This window comes from Zootoca vivipara, chromosome 9 (genome assembly GCF_963506605.1).
Source record: "Zootoca vivipara chromosome 9, rZooViv1.1, whole genome shotgun sequence".
NCBI lineage: Eukaryota > Metazoa > Chordata > Lepidosauria > Squamata > Lacertidae > Zootoca > Zootoca vivipara.
In genome coordinates, this window is record NC_083284.1 from 63180503 (window position 1) to 63201023 (window position 20521).

A 20521-nucleotide genomic window follows, 5' to 3' on the forward strand; every position below is an offset into this window, starting at 1 on the left:
GGACACCCCATAATGTGAAATGCTTCCACCCAATGCAACCGACGCTTTGATATTCAACAAAAGACTCCACATCATCCTGAGATTCAAATATGTGGTTAGCCATTCACCCATTTACTCCAAATGAAAAGCACTGGGATTTCATTTTTAATGAGAACATAGAAGCAAAGTTACAAAGCTTTCAAATTGTAAACACCCATGGAAATAATAAATGCTTACTGGACATTGGCACCATATTTGTAGTAAATTAACACATATCCTACTTTCCTGAAGATTTTAATTTAGTTCACTTTAATTTTGTTGTTGTTTAGTCGTTTAGTCAGGTCCGACTCTTCGTGACCCCATGGACCATAGCACGCCAGGCACTCCTGTCTTCCACTGCCTCCCGCAGTTTGGTCAAACTCATGTTCGTAGCTTCGAGAACACTGTCCAACCATCTCGTCCTCTGTCGTCCCCTTCTCCTTGTGCCCTCTATCTTTCCCAACATCAGGGTCTTTTCCAGGGAGTCTTCTCTTCTCATGAGGTGGCCAAAGTATTGTAGCCTCAGTTTCAGGATCACTTTAATTTTATGCTTCATTTATTTATTTCAAAGAGATAAACCACTCGTTAAATCAAGTGGTTTAACAATGAATCTCTCTTCATGAGGATCTCTGGGAATTGTAGCTCTGTGAGGGGAATAGGGGTCTCCTAAGCATTTTCAGCACCCATAACAAACTATGGCTCCTAGAATTCTTTCAGGGAAGCCATGGCTGTCTAAAGTGGTATCAAAGTGATTTAAATGTATGGTTCCAGTGGTATTTGGCTCCTAGTAAGTTAGCAAAAATGTACAAAACAAGTACAAATACCCGGTGGAAATGTAAAGAAAAAGAAGGTGCCTTTTATCATATGTGGCTGTCATGCAAGGTAATAAAAGCTTTCTGGAAAATGATATACAATGAATTGAAAAAAATGTTTAAAATAACTTTGGTAAAAATAAAACCAGAAGCTTTTTTGGTTAGGAATTGTTGGTACCAACATTCCAAAGGAGCAGAAAAGACTTTTTATGTATGCGACAACAGCCACACGGATGTTATTAGTCCAGAGATGGAAAGAATAAAGAATCCCTACCAGAGAGGAATGGCAAACTAAGCTGTTGGATTACGCCGAAATGGCAAAATTCACCGGAAAGCTCATGAACCAAGAAGACAAAAATTTCAAGAAAGAATGGGGGGGGTTTATAATTTATTTAGAAGCCCCCTGTAAGCAGATGAAAACACGAGCAGGATTCTAATATCACTTGAAATGTAACAAATACTATGGATAATATGGACAGATTCAAAATATAGATTAGGAAATAATATGCAGTTGGAAATGTTGACAATGGGACCCAAGGAAGGGATGGTGGGAAGTCTCGAGATTCAGAAAAATCTCTTTATACGGATATGTATTTGGTATTGTTATAACTTTTTATTTATAAAATCAAATAAAAACGATTTAAAAAATGTATGGTTTAAATGTGGCCTTTGTTATACCTAAACCAGAACACACCAATTCTGGCTAAATTAAACCTTTCATTTTTTGTTCTTCTCTTCTTCTTCTTTTGGCCTCTCTCTTCCATGATCCAGTCCGCTGCTGAATCCGTTTTGACCAGAGAAAGACTAATACTACGTGTTTCGCACTGAGGCGAGTTGAGGGCGCTTGGACCTGCCAAACGAGCATTTCCCTGCAGGTTCTCAACACCTGCCAACAGATTTACCTCAGAATTGCTCAGTTGTTCCATTACTCACTGCTCTTTGCTCCCTGCTTCTGTCAAAGCCAGTGTTTCCTCTCTGTTCCACAGTTTTCACAACCTCTCTTTCCCCCCCCACATGCAACGAGTCCAGTCATCAGACAATTAACAGTCGGTAACAGTCATCAACAGGTTTACCACTCCTATCAGCCAATCACCCATTCCCACCACCCTTCTGAGTAATACCTCTCCCCACCCTCTGACTATACATAGGGTCTGGTGACTTCTGTTTCAGTGTATCTGAAGAAGTGTGCATGCACACGAAAGCTCATACCTATGACAAACTTAGTTGGTCTCTAAGGTGCTACTGGAAGGAATTTTTTATTTTATAAAAAAACACACCAGTGCAAGTAGATAAATAGGTACTGCTGCGGCAGGGAAGGCAAACGGCGTTTCTGTGTGCTCTGGTTTCAGTCACAGTGTCCCGTTGTGCCAGAAGCGGTTTAGTCATGCTGGCCACATGACCCAGAAAGCTGTCTGTGGACAAACACCGGCTCCCTCAGCCTGAAAGTGAGATGAGCGCCTCAACCTCATTGTCGCCTTTGACTGGGCTTTCCCATCCGGGGGTCCTTTACCTTTTTACCTTTTGGAATGGTCTTGAGAGGCCCACTTTCTTTGGGGTCATTTTGGAGCTGGTAGAAAACTTTGTCCCAGATCTTTTAAAAATTGGTGTTTTTAATGTAAGGAACGACTGTTTATATGCTATATATTTGTTAGTTGTCTGATTTTATTTTTCTCATTGCTGGAATTTGTAATGATGCAAATGTTAGATTTAGGCCAGGGTTTCAAAATGTTGTTTGGCTACAACTTCCATCACCCCTGACCATTGTCCTTCTTGCCTGGGGTTCCTGGGAGATGGGATCCAACAGCATTTAGGCTGGTGTGTTTTTGATGGTATTTTAAAAATCATTTGATGGCCTTGGCAGTCCCAGGAACAATGTTATTGGGCAGCTTTATATAAATATGGTAAAGAGAGATAAATAAATACTAGGTATGCTTGCTGAAGGCCAAAATATCTGTGTTGGCTTTTTAAAAGGAGAGAGTGCCCAGTTTATGTTCACAAAATTGATACCATTATTTTATGGCATAAGAATTATTAGAAGGTGTAGAATGTAATTATAGCATATGCTCTTAATATTTTCAAGAGCAGGCCTTTAAATCTTGCTGAGAATTTTGCTCTCTACAGTGAAAATATCTCTCTCTCTCTCTCTCTCTCTCTCTCTCTCTCTCTCTCTCTCTCTCTCTCTCTCTCTCTCTAACTGGAAATTGTGCTCCAGACATCCAGCTTTATCCTAGGAGCCAGTGCTGACCTGATCAAATTAATAGCAAAAAAAAAGTCCGAAAAAAGTCCTGATGTTGAGTTTGAAAGATTTTGACCCCAATCAGCTCCTAGCTACAGCAAAGATAATGGTTATAAAAAGGGATTTATATTTTTGAAGGATCCTTGTTGGCTTCTCAAAGGATTCCAAGAAGTGACATTAATACTTAATAATTACCTGCAATTCTTTCTTAACTTCTTAGCCTCATCCACACAAATTACTCAAGGAAAGAAAATGAAAGGAGCACAGACAGAAGAACATGCATGCCATGACTGATTTGGGAACTTTAATATATTTATCAAAAGAGCACATCTACTACCAAAGTCTTGAAGAACAAATTCTAATTAAGTTTGCATTATAAATCTTATGTTTCTCAACATCAACTCAAACTGCTACCATTTTATAATTCAAACAATCAAATTATCTTTGAGATTGTGTTCCTTATATTGCTTTGAAGACCTCTTTTTGTACATTCATATATTTAATTTTTTTTATTCCACTACCGAATCAATGATGCCTTGACTTTATTTCAGAGAGTCTAAAAAGTGAAGACATATATGCAGTGTTCATGGAGCGCTTGGTTTGGAAGTATTCATACTTCATTAAATCTACATCCACCTATACTCCAGGGTTGAGCTGAACTCTGGAGATTTTTTTAAAAAAAGTTCCTGCAAGTGTGCATTAAATTGCACCTGTGCATGGCACTGATTGGCTGTTGCCTGTGATGTCACCAGGACCCCACCCCCAGAACAGTTTTGCAATTATTATGAAAATATTTTTCTGTTAGAAAAAGAAAGCAAGGACTGAATATATAAATTGGTAAATGTATTGTCATAAGCAACAGGAACTATGTTTAGACACCCCCCAAAAAACAGATTAATTTGTCTTATAGAAATATAATGCATGGTTTTTGTGAAAGTCACTGTGAAAAAGAAAAGAAGGGGACAAACATGGTTAACAAATGTGTTTTCCAGATTCACAGTTACCAGTTTAATACAGTAGTAAACACTCAAATATCAAATTGCACATTGGGGCTTATAAACTATTCAAAATATCAACACACAAAGCTATAATATGTCATGTCTGTTATCTTCCACAAATCAACTTTCATGACAAGCGAACATTTCAAGATGCAATTGTAGCAATAGTGTCTCTGTGTAAATATGTGTAAAATATGAAAATAGTCTGTATTCATTTCACACGAAATGACTATTTTTATACTGTGACTAAGACATTTTTTCTCCTGCCAACCTAGCATTTCGAAAGCACATCAAAGTGCAAGTAGACGGCGTTTCTGTGTGCTGCTCTGGTTCGCCAGAAGTGGCTTTGTCATGCTGGCCACATGACCTGGAAGCTGTACGCCAGCTCCCTCGGCCAATAACGCGAGATGAGCACCGCAACCCCAGAGTCGGTCACGACCGGACCTAATGGTCGGGGTCCGTTTACCTTTAAGACACTTTTTACAAATGCAAGATGGCCCATTTCCACCACTCTCTTAAATGATATGCTATGGGGCCCCTGTAGGTAGGAAAAGTGTTCAAATGGCTGCTTGAGTGGGCCTTTCCCATTACTGGTGTTGCTTCCGTGGGAGATGCTAACATGATCAATTGTGCCAATATAGTTGCAAAATTCAGTCAAAAGGACCCACCACACACAATATACTCATATCAAAGTGCTTCTTATGTGGAAGGAGCAACATGTAAAGTGATAGTCTTAAATATATACCCATGCAATCAGTGAGATAATTGGAGGAAACACTATGACCATTCTGCAAACTGTAGACTTCCATCTCGGCCTTGGCCCAGTATACCTGAAGGAGCGTCTCCACCCCCATTGTTCTGCCTGGACACTGAGGTCCAGTGCTGAGGCCCTTTTGGCAGCTCTCTTACTGCGAGAAGCCAAGTTACAGGGAACCAGGCAGAGGGCCTTCTCGGTGGTGGCGCCCGCCCTGTGGAATGCCCTCCCATCAGATGTCAAGGAAATAAGCAACTATATGACTTTTAGAAGATGCCTGAAGGCAGCCCTGTTTAGGGAAGTTTTTAATGTCTGATATTTTATCGTTTATTGTTGTTGTTGTTGTTGTTGTTGTTGTTGTTGTTGTTATTGTAATTGTAATTGTAATCTAGTGGAAAAATTGAAATGGATATTTTCTGTGGAGTCCCCTGCCCTTTGCAGTGCTGTCCCTGCTGTCATCTGGGAGGGAAACCCTGTAGTGTGATTCAAATGCTTGCTGAAAATGTATATTTTTGTCTGGGTGTTGAAGACTGGATTGTTTTATCATTGATATCTCACCTTTCCTCCAAGGAGCTCAATGTGATATACATGGTTGTCCACTTTCTCACAACAACCCTGTGAGGGAGGTTAGTCTGAGATTGCGACTGGCCCAAAGTCCCCCAATGAACCCTGTTCTCCCAGGTTCCCTAGATATAAAGCCTTTCCGCAGAGTTTACTTCCTAATACGTATGCTTACAACTGCAGCCTAAATGGAATTAAATGGAAAGGTCATCAGAAAACTTGAGATTAATTATTTAGATGCACGACTTTTTGAGATTGCACACTGCAAGCATTTAAATACACACACACACACACACACACACACACACACACACACACGAACACTTAAAAGCCATTCAACAGCTCAAAAGAATTTATGAACCGAAATCTAACTTTGATAATGCATCTCTACCAACAGCATGCTACTTAGCCAAGAAGAATAAAAAAACAGAGTAAGATGGAATTATTATTAGCTGTGTACTTTAGATTTTCCTTCACTAGGCTTATTGGGCGCTGAAAACAGGTGCAACCACAACTGGCAAGGAGCACGAAGAAGTTGGTCATCACTAAAGGGGCAGTTGTTTCACCAATGCTGCCTAATTTGATGGCTGTAGCACTGACTGGAGGCTTGAGGGAGCACATTGTCAGCCTGAAAAGAACAGGTGTGCTCCCACTTACACGGTGTGTGTGTGTGTTCTGTGCCCCCACATGCATAAGTGAAATTGACTGAAGTGGAGAGCACCCTCTGAGGACCCTTTAAACACCTTCTCGGCCAATCTATCTTCAATCCACACTCAAAAATTCTGTATCCAAAAACATCCACAACTAGAATTGAAGCTTCGGGGCTGGCAGGAGACTGGAGGACGAGTGTTAGACAGGGAGGCTGAGCAGCCTAACAAAGCCCCACTGCATCTCTAGTCTCTTTGGGCTTCCTCTGCCCTCACGGACTTTGGGCTCTGGGTCTCCTCGTGAGCAGCAAGGACTCTTCAGCTCCTACCATTTCTGGGTTTGAATTGAATTATGTAATTATTTCTTGGCACTGCACATATACGTGGTTGTGTGTGAGTAAGTTGGGGGACACCTGCATGGTATCCCCTGAGTTGGGAGCAAGAACAAATGAGTAACCTGAAAAAAACAGGGATAGGATTAAAGATGTAGAATGCAATGCTTCAGGACCAAGGACAGATCCCAAGGACTGCTTCAGCACTAAGGATAGCTCCCAGGAAAGGCAAGCTGATTATACAGAGCCATGGAAGCAGAGGGAAAAAGTCAGAAGGATAATGGAGCTGGGATGATAAAAATAGATGGAAAGATTCATCCATACAGACATGGTAGCAAGGAGACACACAGAGAGACAGACAGACAGAAAAAAAATGAGTGAGTGCAGCATATACTCCTACAATTCTGAAATCTTCTTTTGTCTCTGGCTGCAGACACCACAGGCAAGTGGTCCCTGAAATATTGCTTCTGAGGGAATGTATCCCCTGGCAGAAAAAAAGGATCCCCAAGTTTCGCCCTGAGTAATTAGTCTGGTGCAGAAGTCATCATGGTTTTAAGATCACATGGCCAAAAGAGCCTGTGAGCATGTGACTCGTTCTTGCTTCTGGAAAGGCTTCAGCAGCCGGGGAACCTACCCTGTGGACACCTTTCCCATGTGCAAATGGTCATGGATTTTTTTTTCTACAGAGCCCACACTGATCTTGACATCTGCAGCTAGTTGGCGAAGGGTTATGCGGCGAGCCTCCAAAATGGCGGCCTCCACTTGCTGGATTGTGTCTTCATCATTGGTGGACTGTGGTTGCCCAGGAATGGGAGCTGTTTCTACCGAAGTCCAACCACACTTGAACCAATGATGCAAGTGTTTGACTACGTCATATGATGGGGCATCCTCCCCGTAAGTCCCTTTCATCTCATCGAACCTCTCCCGTGGTGTGCGCCCTTTCAAGTACAGCAACCTCTGCATTCAACTGGTTCCATGTTACTCCACATTAGCACCTGCAGCAGATAAATCATTAGGAGTTCAGAACTCCAAATTACCAAGCTACCTATGGAGAGGTGTATGTGCAATTTCATCCTCCTATGTGCAATTTCATCCTCCTATGATAACCGAAAGTGGTTCAGGGGAAATCTTTAATGAGCGACCCTCATAGAAAGCAGTAAGGAAATGTGAAGCGCCAGCAAGGATGCTTTTGAAATTGTATCACTACAGAATCTAGATCTCTGGATCTTCAGGAACCTGAGACTGCACCCGGTTTCTTTCTTTCTTTCTTTCTTTCTTTTTTTTTTGGTCCTCATGGCTTTTAGAGAGCAATGCATCCCTCCCATGGTGAATGCATGTTATCTGGGGGAGAAAGATACCTGCTGCTTACCAGTGCACATGGGCAAATATGATATGATTTGGGATAAGTATCAGCACAATAGTTGCACAGTGTGCTAAAAGCTCCAGTTAAATGCTTCCTAAATGAGGTTAAAAAGCGGCATGTCTCTCTCCAGGTGGGCTTTGTGCATGGACTGACTTGTATGAATAAGGAAGGTTATCAAGCAACTTGCTTTGGAAAGGCAGTATTTAATGACATTTGCTCGTGAGCAGGATTAAAAGCTGCAGAGCTGCCTTGCTCACGGCATTTGCATCAGCTTCTGATAACTGGGAATATGTGTATATATTTCTACCTTCAGCTTCATTCACAACTGTCAAGATGCATCCTATGTACAGTTTTCCAGGGATGGCAAGAGGGAAACAAACGAAAAGCACCAGCTATCCAGACTGAATCTTCTTGTGCACCTATAGTTCATTTGTAAGAGCATAAATTAAGAGAACCATCACCCACCTATGACATTTGAGGGTTGGCTTTTTTTATTTAATAGCATCTGGAAGAGCAGTCCTATGGTCCTTCAGATGTCAACAGATGCTAATGCTTGCACGACACAGTTGGATCAAATACATTTCAATCAGCAACATGATATCACTTTGCAGGACAGATAATGCCGCAACGCTGGCAGACACACCACGGCAACACTCTTTCCTACCAATTATACTCTTGTGCGCCAATTGCACTCCTACATAAGCCATGCATGGACTGAACCAATAAAAACAAACAACAACACCTGAACCAAGGCAAAATGACCCCTTGACATTGTTCTACCCAGTGCATGGACAACTTGGCAACAATGACGCTTTAGCATACATCTCTAATCAGCGCATAACCATGACACAGCAAGAAGGAACCGAGCCGTGGGAGACAAAGAATGAGCAAGTAAAATCTGCAGTGATACGCTGGGCAATAGATATCGGTCATAATATAAATTTGGAAGCAAGGGAACGATTGTGGAATATGGATATAAAATTTACAGCATGTTATGCTTTAAGAGAAAATTATATGAAAATGATATCGTCAGGGGGACTCCTTACAGGGACCCTCCCCCAGTCATCCTGACCAGCACTTCGCCCAGTGACAGCGCTAGCAGTGGGTCAGGAGGAGGGAATGATCAATGGAGCGGAGTGGAGAGGGGGCTCTCAGACATGTCAGAGCCTAGGCACTAACCCAGCTGGCCAGAGGAGGAAGGACAGCGCAGCGAGGTGCCGGAGCCTCTGCAACGCTCCAGCCAAAGGACGGGAGAAGGAACGCAGCCCCTTCTGGCGCCTGAATTGAGGCACACGCCTACACGCAGGGTGAGGGGGAGGCGCTTTGAGGTGCCCAGGCTTTTATGCTTTTATGCTGGTCCATGTTTTCTGATATCTCTGCACTGTAAATAATATACACAATAAAGCTCTTAAAGACAGAGCGGACTGGAGCATCTTTACTCGAGAGTAGCCGCAACAATCCCCTGACAGATATATTGTTGGTATCTAACACCAAGTGAACTGGCAAAAATGTATAAATGTAAATCAAACAAATGCTGGAAATGTAAAGAGAAAGAAGGTTCTTTTTATCATATGTGGTGGTCTTGTAGTAAGGTTAAAGCTTACTGGGAAATGATATGTAATGAATTGAAAAGGGTGTTCAAAATAACTTTTATTAAAAAACCCAGAAGCTTTTCTTTTGGGAATTATAGGGACAGAACTACAGTGGCAAGAATCTTACTTGCCCAAAGTGGAAAGAAGCAGAAGTCCCAGTAAAGGAAGAATGGATACAACAACTTATGGAATATGCAGAAATGGCAGAACTTACCAGAAGAATAAGAAATCAAGATAACATTCTTATAAAAGAATAGAAATGGTTTATTGAATATTTACAGATAAATTGTAAACAGATAAAAACATTGGCAGGATTAGTGTAATCACCTGCAGTTTTATAAGAGAATATATATTTACAGTAGACAATTAAATGAGCAAATTAAAGGAATTTGGATATTAAAAAATAAATGTAAGGAACTGCAGAAAGAGGGGGAAGGAAGTCAAATTTTGAAATGTTAAATTGATTGTAAAAGTATAAATAAAAAACTAAAAAAAGAAGAGGGAACCTAGCCAGGAACCTGACACCAGTGCACATTGTTTTTGTTTGTTACTATGGCACATGTTTTTGTGTTGTTATATTTTGAGTTACTGATAGGTCGCTAGACACATAAAGTGGGCTGCAGATAAGTTGGTATTGTGGGCTTTAGAGTTCCCTCTCTAGGTACCAGTGTACAATGTGACCCACCAACCTCAAAAGCCATGTTTGACTTGGTAGGTGGTCACATGCCTTGCAGGCTTCCTCTAAAACCTGAGACTTTAAGAAACGCCAGAAAAGGTAACCACATAACACACACACACACACACACACACACACACACACACCTGCTCTTTAGATCAGCCGCGGTTTTGCTTTGCACCTTTCAGCGTAATCCAGGCATCACTTCTGCATTCCTTCTCAGCAAGGTCAGTCGAGGCCGTGCGTGTAGTTGTGTGTTTCTTTAAAAGCATTTCAAAGATGCTTGCCTCAATATGCACCCATTTCCCTGTTGGATCTGTTTACTTGGAAACACACACACACACACACACACAGAGAGAGAGAGGCTCAAATATAATTTGCCAGAACTAAATTAGCATGTCTCTTGCGAAATGCCTCTGACCTTAAAGAGCTGAGGCTTGCAGTCTGAAGATGTTTAACCTTAAGCAGATGAGACACTGAAAGTGGACCCCCCCCCCGGCCCCATATACCTGTACAGTAAATTTACACCATGCCCTGTATTTAAAGCGAAAGGACTGATGCAAAAAGGTCACGAGAAGTGAACTTGTTACATGCATAAGGAAATGTGTTTGGCTTGGCTCTACGCCTTTCCCTGGCCTCAGACTTGTTGTCAAACCCCACACTTCCCTTGCCACGGGGCTCATTCGCCATCCAATATTCATGGCAGCTTTGTCATGGTTTATTAAATAATGCTGCTGTCACCACAGAGTATGGCGAGGAGTCGTACTGCATGTGTTCACAAACATTAGCGACCCCATGAATCAAAGCTGCTTTCAGCACTTGCTCTGTCAGAAGAGGACTCCCCTCTCCACTTCTACCAGATAATGGAGAACTAAGCTGAGCAAAAATAGTAATAATAAAAGTCTCTGTGCCCTCATGGTAGCCGGAGTAGTGACACGGCGGGGCAGAGTTTGGATGTCTACCTATCAGGGGCACATCCAGAACACACATTCGAAGCACATGGCTTCCCCCCACCCCATGAATCCTGGGAATTGTACTTGGTTAAGGGTGCCGGGAATGGTAGCCCTGTGAAGGAGAAACTACAGTTCCCAGCATTCTAAGGGGGAAGCCAGGCCCTTTAAGGGAAAGGTGTGAATGTGATGGTTCCATCAGCACAGGGTTTATTTATTTATGAGATTTATATGCCCAAAGAACCACAGAGTAGGTTTTCAATACAGTGACATAATAAACAACATAATGTAAATATAACTGGAGGAGATGTGCAACCCTTCAGATTCTGTGCTGGTTCCGGTAAAGGTAAAGGTAAAGGACCCCCTGGACAGTTAAGTCCAGTCAAAGGCAACGATGGGGTGTGGCGCTCATCTCACTTTCAGGCCAAGGGAGCCCGCGTTTGTCCACAGACAGCTTTCTGGGTCATGTGGCCAGCATGACTAAACCGCTTCTGGCGCAACGGGACACCATGACAGAAACCAGAGCTCATGGAAACACCATTTACCTCCCCACAGCAGCGGTACTTACTGTATTTATCTACTTGCACTGGTGTGCTTTCAAACTGCTAGGTTGACAGGAGCTGGGACAGAGCTCCTGTCATACAGATTCGAACCTCTGACCTTCCAATCAGCAAGCCCAAGACAAGAGGCTCGGTGGTTTAGACCACAGCGCCACCTGCATTTCCACAATGTAAGCACCACTCATTTCCACAAACCAGGACCTTGAGCTGTTTGATGAAGTCTCTTGTCCACATTCCCTCAGTGAGGGAGGTGAGGTGGAAGGCTTTGAAGGAAAGGGTATTTTCAGTCAGGGCACTCCAACTTTGGAAAACCTTCCTTCTGCAATATATTGCATTGCTATTTTCATCACTAGCTACTTATTCTATTGCTTTTGGGTCCCATCAGTTTGTTTGTGCAAATTGGGGGACCCTCTCCTTTGCAATTGTGTCTCCTTCAGGATTCAGAAGGCTCCAGGGGGGGGGGAGGTTGGTGTCATCTAGCAGGGTGGGCTTCACAAACATGGAGGCACATCAGCTCAGGTATCCCATTGCGGAGTCATGTACCCATATATGTCACACAGAAAATCAATGAGAGACGCAGCTTTAAAAGACAAAAGAAGTCCCTTCCCCTTGCGACGTGAGAACATATTGTTTTCCTTTCCTTCTGAGTGAAACCGTGAGCAAAGATCATTGCTACGCTATGAGGAACATTTGGCAGAGCGGTCAGCAACCAGATAGATTTTATTTAGGGAGCTGCCACAGCCTGAACACAGCCAGCTGGCCCAACCTGCCTTAGAACACTAAACTCAAATTATTGTAAAAGCTCATCTGAGTCAGCAATTAAAAGCACAGACAAATGGCCTGAAAATGCACGTTTAGGAAAAGCCAAGCCCCAAGCCCTTAGCCTACCCCGGGAGAAGCTAGAGTAGCTGATGTTTCATAGACCTATTTCAGACATGTCTGCAGCAAAGGCTTTTGTCTTCCATTCTCATGGCCTCCATACCTTAGGATATAACCGTGGGTGATACTGCCTCCTTAGGGGTGCTGGAACGATCCAGGGGGGGTGGTAGTCAGTGCTTTTGGGGAGACACATGCAGGGGTATGCATACCCCTAAATAATGTTTTGTGAATCTTTGTACTTTTGTCCATTTACTGTATTTATTAGGAAAGGAGATAATATCTCGCCCAGCTACATACCTATCCAGGGCCGTCTTAAGCGCCCCTGGCGCCGTGGAGCGATGGATCCCTCTGGCGCCCCCCGCTCCGTTTCCCCTCCGGCGCCCCCGCCCCGTTTCCCAGCGCGGTGGGCGGGTGGGCGCGGCGCGGCCGCCACAGGTGCTGCTGCATAGCGGGCGGGCAGGCACAGCGCAGTTGCCGTGGGCGTAGCTGCGTGACGGACCGGCGGACCGGCCGGCCAGCAGGCAGGCACAGCTCGCGGCGCCCTCCTGGCGGGCTGGTGCCGTGGTGCCCTGCGCCATCCAGCCTGGCCGTAGGGCCGGCCCTGTACCTATCCCATCTGGAAATACCCTCTCATCGAAGAGCTTTCACTTTAGCCTGAAATCGCATAGTGCCCTCAGCATTTCTTCAAGGGAAGTACAAACGGACCCCAATGTTCGAGAGATGCTGCCCGTGTGGATCTGGGGAGGTGGAAACTATTGGCCACATACTCCTGCAATGCAGCTACTATGAGGAGGTGCGAGGTGAGCTCATCCACACAACACTGGCTGAGCTTCCTGGACGCTCGGACAATTTCTAGATAGAGTGGCTTCTTTCAGATGCTAACTCTAATGTGACAGCAAAGGTAGCCAAGTTCTGTGCTAGAGCCATAAAAATCCGAGCCGACCTAGTTAGTAGTGCTCAAAAATTTCAGGGCAGAGCCAAAGGTGATCCATTGCTACCATGTGTTGTACCCTCCCAAGTAGTGATACCTTCTTTTATCTAATAATTTTTATAATGGTTGAAACAGTTTGTATTTAGTGCTTATATTTTAGATTGTATTTTGGATTGTTTTATGTATATATGTGTATGCTGGTTGAGAACCGTAACAATAAAATTAAAATTACCTTACTGTATTTATTCTTCCTGATTCAAACTATAAAATGGTGATTTTCTTGAGTAAAAAATGAGAGTACCCCTAAACATTTTTTTTAGAAAAAAGAAAGCACTGGGGGTAGTAACCAAAAGTGCAATGGGGGGGGGGAAGAGCATTGAATAAAAATAAGGGGAAGAGAAAGAAAGAAGAGAAGAGATTTCTGAAAAACCATATACTGTATGTTTTGGGTGCTGTTGTGGGATGGCGACAACACCTTCCCTGGATTTGGCTGTCATGCTGGAGGTGAGAGGTTTACCTGGGCCCAGGTGAATCCTTTTCAGTTTGCCTATTTTCGTTGAGCTTTTTTTTGGCAAAGTTACTGAGCTGGTTCTTTTTTTCTTTTCCAAAATCCAAAAAAAAGAGAAGTTTTGGAGCTATTTTTAAGGAAATCCACCTATATCTAGACTTCCGACATAGGTTGCCATGCAGCTGGATTTTTTCAGACATTTCAGCGATTTCCGCCTGGACACTGTTTCTATCTATCATGTTTCGTGGCTATGTCTGGGAAATTCTGGACGTGTGGAAGCCCTGGCCAATGGCAGGCTTCACTCTGGCCCATCCCAAGGGATTTTAATCTTTCTTTACTGTGTTGTAGGACTTAGGTAGAAATAGGTAAAGGTAAAGGGACCCCTGACCATTAGGTCCAGTCGTGACCGACTCTGGGGTTGCGCGCTCATCTCGCATTATTGGCCAAGGGAGCCAGCGTATAGCTTCTGGTCATGTGGCCAGCATGACAAAGCCGCTTCTGGCAAACCAGAGCAGCACATGGAAACGCTGTTTACCTTCCCGCTGTAGCGGTTCCTATTTATCTACTTGCATTTTGACGTGCTTTTGAACTGCTAGGTTGGCAGGAGCTGGGACCGAACAACGGGAGCTCACCCCGTCACAGGGATTTGAACCGCCAACCTTCTGATCAGCAAGCCCTAGGCTCAGTGGTTTAACCACAGCGCCACCTGTGTCCCATTAGGTAGAGATACAAAAAACGAACGCAGATTTGTCACTGCATCTTTCTGTTTGTTTGCTTAATAAGGTAGATTTCCAGGGGGGCGCTGAGAATTTTTTTTTCCTGAAAAGGGGGCGGTAGGACAAATAAGTTTGGGGACCTCTGTCCCAAAACATCCCTGCCTGAGGAGGGCTTTAGTTTGCACTAGTTGGCTCTGGGATAGGAAAAGGCTGGTTCTACACATGTATATGACTTGATAGCTCGCCACTTTGAGGTTTGATTGCTTCCGGACTCAGAGCAAAATGAGCAATCCGACTTTGGCACTGGACGATGTGACAAATCTGCCCAGAGCAAGGGATTTGCCATGGCTTATTCACACCTGGAATTCCTCCACGAAACCTACAGTTGGTGAGTGATAAAACGTTGGATGTGCAACTGCAAAACAGCCCCCTACACCCCTGGGGGGGGGAAATGTCTTCACTTAAAGGACAGAGGGTGCCTAATTACTTCAAATATAATTGCGGCTGGAATAAGCAGAATGTAATTACAGACCATTTTTCATCACTGTATTTGACAGTGAGAAAGGGCAGTGAGGCAATTTCCATCTAATGATGAAATTATTATTATCATTCTTATTTTAAAATATTTTTATTAAAGATTTTCCTTGTTTAGAAAAGCACATGCTTTGTCTATTTCTTCAGGTTGTGTTTTCTACAGATTAGTTGCATTTGCTGTGAGACATTGGTGTTATATGCAGTTTGGGGTCGGGAAGAAAAGAGGGGGGGTGGGAGAGAGGGGGTGGGGTCTCCCTTGGGAGGTGGTGGGATCTCCTTCCTTGGAGGTTTTTAAACAGAGGTTTTTTAAACAGAGTAGCATATACTTTGGTTGAGATTCCTGAGTTGCAGGGGGTTGGACTAGATGACCCTTGGGGTCCCTTCCAACTCTACAATTCTATGATTCTATGCCAACATGGGTTCCCTTGCTGTTATTGTCATTCAAAGAGAAAGGCTCTTTCCTAATCCCTTCCTATGTCTTTAATTCCACTATATCCCCATGATTTGAGCTATAGAAGGTGATGCAATATCATAAGCATATATAAATAGGTCCTCTCTGTCCATCATGCATAATCACTAAACATCATTCACATACTTGGATATCCCCACAGCTACTTTTTCCCCTCCCAATCTTTGCCTAAAACTTAGACTGATTTTTCTTTCTGTTCTAAAATTTAGACCCAAGATGTTCCAGCACTAATCACAAAGGTTGCCCAAGAAGGTAAAGAGAAATCCCCATTTCTTGCTTACTGACAAATGTCACCCTTGCCCCGTATCACCTATGAGCTTTAAAGAACACAAGCTGCTTAACCAAATTAAATATTTCCAATCCATCTAATCCATGGGGAGGCAAGCTAAGGCCCAGGGGCCGGATCCAGCCCAATCACCTTCTAAATCCGGCCTGCGGATGGTCCGGGAATCAGCATGTTTTTACGTGCTTTTATTTAAAATGCATCTCTGGGTTATTTGTGGGGCATAGGAATTCGTTCATTCCCCCCCCCCCATATAGTCTGGCCCCACACAAGGTCTGAGGGATAGTGGACCGGCCCCCTGCTGAAAAAGTTTGCTGACCCCTGATCTAATCAATACTATGGATATTTGGATTGGAACTCCTACAATGGTTAGGACTCTGCTGTTAGTCCTACGTTCAGTCGACCCATTAATTCTAATGGTTCTGCTTTAAGTATAACTAAGTCTGGCTCGAATCCTATGCTCACATATGCCTCAATGTTTGCTTCAAGGGAGAATGCAGCTGTAAAGGGAAACAAATCACTTACAAATCGCTATGTGAAAGTCTCTTTCACTGATTTCTATGGGGAAGTCAAGTCTACTCCAAAAGCGTTTTTGGTTTGTTTGTTTAGAAGGAGTGTGGGAGAGAAATAGCCCTCAAAGGCATTTTGTGGCAGGAGGAAATATATAATTTCCCATTTATAGCAGCAGCAGCCCAATAATTATATCAATGGAGTCTCCAACAGCTGCAGAGCAGAATTGCAGCTGAGAGCCCAATGGGATGCTCAGAAGCAGATGTTGGCAAAACCCAGCCAAATCACAATTTGCGATATTGTTTCAAGTGCCCCTTTGGCGACTGCTTGCTCCCTCTCACTTGGCTTGTGTCAAATCGCTTCTCAAGAATGTGAATTTCAGTGGCATCAAATAAGTGGACACAAAAATCGGGGAGCCTACTTACAGGCAACTAAATAATGGAAACATATTATCTGTGGTTGGCTTGGAAGTGAAGTTTTCTGTGCTATTTTAAATTCAGGAAACATGATCAATCTCAAACTGTTTCTTCTTCTCTACTTCCCACTCTGTTTTTATCCAACAACTCTGGTTAAATAAATAAGCTGTGCAAATAAGTAGATAAAAACACGGTGTGTCAAATTATAATTTACTCCACACTTTCATTCACAATATTAAACTCATTTAACACAGCTGAATAAGGGTGAGTGATACGCAACAAATTTCCTTCCTTCGCAATTAAGATTATCTTCGCCGACAGTTATTCTTCCTCACATTTCCTTCTTTCACGGCATGCAAATGGTATCCACTGAGCACACTAAAAAAAAGAAACATTTTGTGAAGACATTTGAAACTATAAACAATTCTAACCCCGGTGAAACAGCAGCGTGCCATTTGCCCTGTCTCTGATGTAGGGTTGCCAGACTCAATAGAGGACAGGACTTCTGTGCCTTTAATTGCCCTGCTCTCTTTTGAGTCTGGAAACCTTAAAGAGAAACCAGCAGACCCTTTGCTTGGAAATTAAACAAAGGGTCTGCTGGTTTCTCTTTGAAGCTTCCAGACTCAAAAGAGAGCAGGGCAATAAAAGGCACAGAAGTCCTGTCCACTATTGAGTCTGGCAACCCTACTCTGATGCCATAAAGAAAAAGGAGATGTGTAAACTGATGGACTATGCTAAAATGGCAAAACTGACCGGAAAGCTCAGGAACCAAGAAGACAAACACTTTAAGAAAAAAATGGGGAAATTTTTATAATTTATCTAGAGACCACTGCAAGCAGATGAAAATGTCAGCAGGATTTTCATAACACTTGTAATGTAACAATATGCAGCTGAATATGGGCAATATGCAAAGATGTAAAATGTGGATTATGAAATAATATGCAGCTGAAAATAGGACCAAAGGAGGGGATGGAGGGAAGTCTAGAGATTCAGAGAAAGCCCATTAACCCCTTAAGGTATAATGGGGATTGCGGACGGACCTGATAGAAATTACTGTGTGTGTGTTAAGGGGTGGGTCTAAGCTCTAGGGGAGTCATTGATTGGAGGAGCGAGTGTTGCTGGGGAAAACTGTATGTATCCATTCCTTTGATTGACAGGGTGAATGCTTAAATAGTCAGCGTGTGGTGCTAACCCCTCCATTCTTGCTAGTGATTTGAATCTCCCGCCCACCCACCTCCTTTTTTCTTGCAGGTTTAGAGTGACCTTGCTATGGTGCCGCCTGTATTCAGGGGCCAGTAGGAATTTTTTTCCATCTGGCTGATTGGCTGTTGCCATTTGGTTTTTCGCCTACTGCTTAGCAATAGTCACAACTTGTTAGGTTGGCAGGTTAGGCTTTGGTTGATGAGTTTGGGAGGGGCATCGCATGGAGGTGCATGCCCCTCAGTGTTGCTCTTACAGAAGTATTCCGTTAAAAGAATCCTGGGGCTCCGGGGCTCTAGTCCTTACACCCCCGCAATGGTGCGGGGCTGGGGCCACTACAGAGCACGAGCCTTGGGGAACATTTCTGGTGGGGGAGATTGCCTGGTCTCAGCTATCTCCTCCACCAGGGGGTGTTTACTTGACTTTCCTACTGCAGGAAGTCAGAGCTGGTCCTGTCCCATCGTGGGGCAGAAGATTAACCAAAGCCTAAGGCCAACACTCAAATTAATTTGTAATTTTAAATAAAGTTGTGGCCAAAATTATGCCAAAAACAAAACCTAAAATAATGTGTCTCTCTGATTTATTGGGGGGATTTCTGGGGGTCTTGGCACACAAATCTCTAAATGTTGATATTCATTTGGCATTGTTATAACTCTGCACTTGTAAAATCAAATAAAAATCAAATAAAAAATAAAAAAGAAAGAAAAGGGAGGCGTGAATGTTTGGGAAATGCTTGGCGAAGATCTTCACAGAAGGTTGTGCTCCTCCATTGCCTTCACTGGTGTATGTTTGGAACTCACCAACATTTGGGGTTTGTGGTCAGCAGAGCCCCCATTTCTGCACAGTACATACCAGTCTTGAGTTGTGCATTCATTTTTAAAGCAAGCAAAAAACAAAATGAATGGATCCCATTATTCACCAACTTATAGCTTAGTTATAAAAACAAACTGGAATACAAACGAAAGAGTAAAGCTTTTTATTTTATTTTAAGAAATCTATTTCTTTCTCGTTTGTTTCTATTGGGATGAAAAATCAAAGCCGTTTGGAACAGCCTGTGAGTTACAGGGTGGGCGGCGGCGGAGGTGGAAGAGTTGGGGGTGGAAAGCATTGCAATTGACTGATTTGAAAGCTGTCCAATCTATAGCAACCACACATTTCAGCAAGCTCTCTGAGAAGGGCTCCTGCAATAGGTCTTCATTTCACCCCACCCCATCTTCCATTTGCAGATGCAATGCAGCAATTTGGTCTACAACTGGAATCTTAAAAACCAAAGTGTTTCTGGGTCTATGATATATAATTATGGCAATGAAGTGAAGCTGAACTCAGAAGCCTGTTAGGTGAAAGAAAGAGCTGTGTGTGTGTGTGTGTGTGTGTGTGTGTGTGTGTGTGTGTGTGTGTGTATTGTATGTAATTCTGGCTGCTCAGAGATAATGGTAGCACATTAGGGACTCTTTCAGGGTTTATTCATCAGCAGAAGACCTGAGAGGCATACCACAAAGCTGCTAGCGATTCACATCCAAATAAAACATTTTTACCTATGAGTGTGAGGGCTCCACCTACTGTTTCAATAGAAATCTACAGCCACCCCCCTGCCCAAGCAGGGAGACAGAAATTTTAAGGAGTTGTTGATCAGTAGAAGAACAATTTTAACCCCAGTGAAACAGTAGTGATCTTCTTCTTTTTAAATAATATTTTATTTTCATTTTTTATTTTTTTTAATACATTAACAACATTTTCAAATTTTCCTCAGATATTCTGGAGTGGCATCTTCGTGAAAGGTTCTTGACACACGAATGCTTTCTAATGTATTGAAGCAACTCATCGGAGAGGATGGATCAGAAAAACCAACTTTTGAGTACAATTATTCACAAACGGACAGGGCAGGGTTAGCAGCTATGGTGCAGAAATTTCATAAGTACACATATTGATGGAAAATTTACTGGAGTTATTTCCTTCTTAACCTGCACAGCTTAGCAAGGCCAAGTGTAAAAGTCTACTGAAGACCATCTACAGGGACCATTGTTAAACATACTGGGTGCATTTCACATCTCAATGAAGCCACTAGCAAAGCTCTTGCTGATTTTAAAAGAGCTGGATTGCAATCACTGACATTCCTTGGGTAGTGATGCTCAACAAGATGCCATAAATAACTATAATGGCCTCTGCAGCAAGTAAGAGTCCGATCGACCTCAGGGTACCAATTCCTCTGCATAGGGTTAGCACAAGCAATTCAAGATAACCAATGCGGGGCACATACCTTCTCTTCTTCTATAACTTTGCACACTTTCCAATTTGTTTCAAACATTACATGAAAATGTCAAAACAATAAAGATGAAATATGCCTTTAAAAGTTGGCCCCTGCTGGCTTACTGCTGCTGTGAAAGAGCCATGACTCATTGGGAAGCGATGGGCCATTAAAGAAAGAATGATCGATGTTCTGAGGCTAAAGGGAAGAAATAGCCAATGATTTCACAGAAAGAAAGCCAACTTTCTGAACACTTGGGAAGGCCAATAATTTGAAAACACTTCTTCAGATAAACTGTTAGGTCTTCTTAAAGGTTTACAACTGAATTCCA